Source organism: Lampetra fluviatilis, chromosome 66 (assembly GCF_964198595.1).
Source record: "Lampetra fluviatilis chromosome 66, kcLamFluv1.1, whole genome shotgun sequence".
Taxonomy (NCBI): domain Eukaryota; kingdom Metazoa; phylum Chordata; class Hyperoartia; order Petromyzontiformes; family Petromyzontidae; genus Lampetra; species Lampetra fluviatilis.
In genome coordinates, this window is record NC_136340.1 from 6240952 (window position 1) to 6243366 (window position 2415).

Below are 2415 nucleotides of genomic sequence, written 5' to 3' on the forward strand. Positions count from 1 at the left end.
CTTGAATTGAGACCGGGTCTCAGGGTCATCATCTTGAATCGAGACCGGGTCTCAGGGTCAGCGTCTTGAGAACAACAAAGACGCTCCGCGCCAAGTCACCTCGGAATCTGTGGGAAGGACGCCGCATCGCAAAACCGAAAGCTCCACGTCCTAAATCGAACCCCGGTGGCTATGGCTTAAGGGGCCATCCATTTAGTACGTACGCATGGAGGTGGTGGGGGGGGTTAACCTAAATGCGTTCGCTTGTGTATGGGGGGGTCTACTGACAATGTACGTACGCAAAGGAAACGGGGGGGGGGGGGCGGGGGTTGAAGCCTCGATAATAATTTGTCTACATTGGCCTTCAAATGAGCCACAGTTCAGTATGTTCAGCTGTCAGCCCAAGTACGCTCACGGCCAACTCCACCGGTGACGATTATCTGAACCGGTCTTGGGCGTCCCCTAGGTCGACTCAGCCTCAAATGAGTACCTGGTGCGGTGTGCAGTAAACAACGCCACTGGGGAGACAAAGGCGGCCGGGCGTGGTGCTGGCCACCCACCCCCTCGTGTGCCGTTGCGGCCTTCGTAGGTGCTTGCTAACAGCACTTGCCCCTACAGTCTGTGGCACTGTGGGAGAGGTGTCACTCGTGTGCCACCGTAGCCCTGACTGCTGCAGCTATTACGTAGCTCAGGCAGAATAAGTGGCCAAGGTAGGCGACTTAATTCTTTAATGCAGCCGGCGGTGGACCGTCCGTTTGCTTAAACACGTTAATATTCATCGTCTTGGTTCTTTCGGTAAAGTCACGTAGGATGTAAATAATAAAATAATACAAATAAAACATGATAAAATAATTCTCACGACGTTTCGGCCACAACGCAAGCAGCCGTCCTCAGGTGGAGAACAGGTCTGTCGAGAAGACAGAGTCTGAAGACGGCTACTTGCGTTGTGGCCGAAACGTCGTGAGAATTATTTAATTATGTTTTATTTTTATTATTTTATTATTTCCATTCTACGTGACTTTACCGAAAGAACCAAGAAGATGAATCCCTGCAGTCACGAAAGCTTTAAATCGAAAATTCACGTTAATATTATTACTTAATTCTTTAATTATCGGGCGTTCTATAGGATTCAGGGGGGGTGGGGTGTGTGTCAAGCGTACGTATGCAGGTGGGGGTGTAACAAGTTCGCGTGCTTACAGGAAGGGGTCAAGTTTTGACAGATTTTTGCGTACCTACTAAATGGATGGCCTCTAAAGCGTCGGAAACGCCGGATCGTCGTAAACCGGTGTTTGGGTGCGGGGGGAAGGGACCCCCCCCCCACCTCGCCCCGCCCCGCCCCCCGTAAATTAATTTATTCAGAGGCGCGGAATTTCCGCCAATCGCTGCCTCGCCGCTGGGTGGCGCTGCGACATCAAACTCCAACCCCAACCCAGCAGCGCCTTGCTGGGCTGGGCAGCCACACGTGGAGGGGGGAGGGGGGAGTGGGGGAGGGGGCTGGGGGGATAGGGGGATGGTAGAGTGGGGGGGAGTGGGGTGTGTGGTTGGGGGGGAGTGGGGGGGGTGGTTGGGGGGAAGTTGGGGGGGAAGTGGGGGAGGGGGTTGGGGGGGAGTGGGGGGGGACGTAGGGTGTGAGAGTGGGAGGGGTGGGAGTAGGGGGGGGGGGGATGTGAGGCGGCGGGGGAGGGGGCTGAGGGGATGGGAAAGTGGGGGGTGGTTGGGGGGGAGAAGGGGGGTGGTTGGGGGGGAGTGGGGGGGTGGTTGGGGGGGAGTGGGGGGGTGGTTGGGGGGGAGTGGGGGGGTGGTTGGGGGGGAGTGGGGGAGGGGGATGGGGGGGAGTGGGGGGTGGGGGGAGAGGGCGGGGGCTGAGGGGATGGGAGAGTGGGGGGTTGTTGGGGGGGAGTGGGTGGGTTGGGGGGAGTGGGGGGTGGTTGGGGGAAAGTGGGAGGGGTCAGGGGTTCGTGACGTCAAGTCCGGACGAAGTACAAAAGCGCAGCCCTGCAGCTGCTTGGGGCAGCATCACCGCTGCCAGAAGAATCTCCTGCCCACGTGAAGAGGGATCGGCGTTTCTAATTCTGCCCCTTCCAACTCGTTGAGACCATTTTTTGTTGTTTAACTTTTCTTTTTTGGCTGCTACGAATTTTCTAAACGATCATGGGAGAGCCCAACTTTGCTATCAATTGCGGCTAGCCCAGGTAGCGCTTCTGAACATTAAGTTGGGGCTTTTCCCTGGTGAGGATGGGGGGGGGAGAGGTTGGATGGTTTAGTGTTGTATGCGTGCTGGGCGGCTGTGTGTACTCGAGAAGAGATGGAGCGCTGTGGCTAGAGAAAAGATGCAGCGGTGTGGTACAGGAGGACGTGGAGCTGAGTGGACTTGCCCGATGACTGGTACCAGCGGTGTCAAGATCGGCCTCTGTGGAGGAGGAGGCTCGTGAAGGA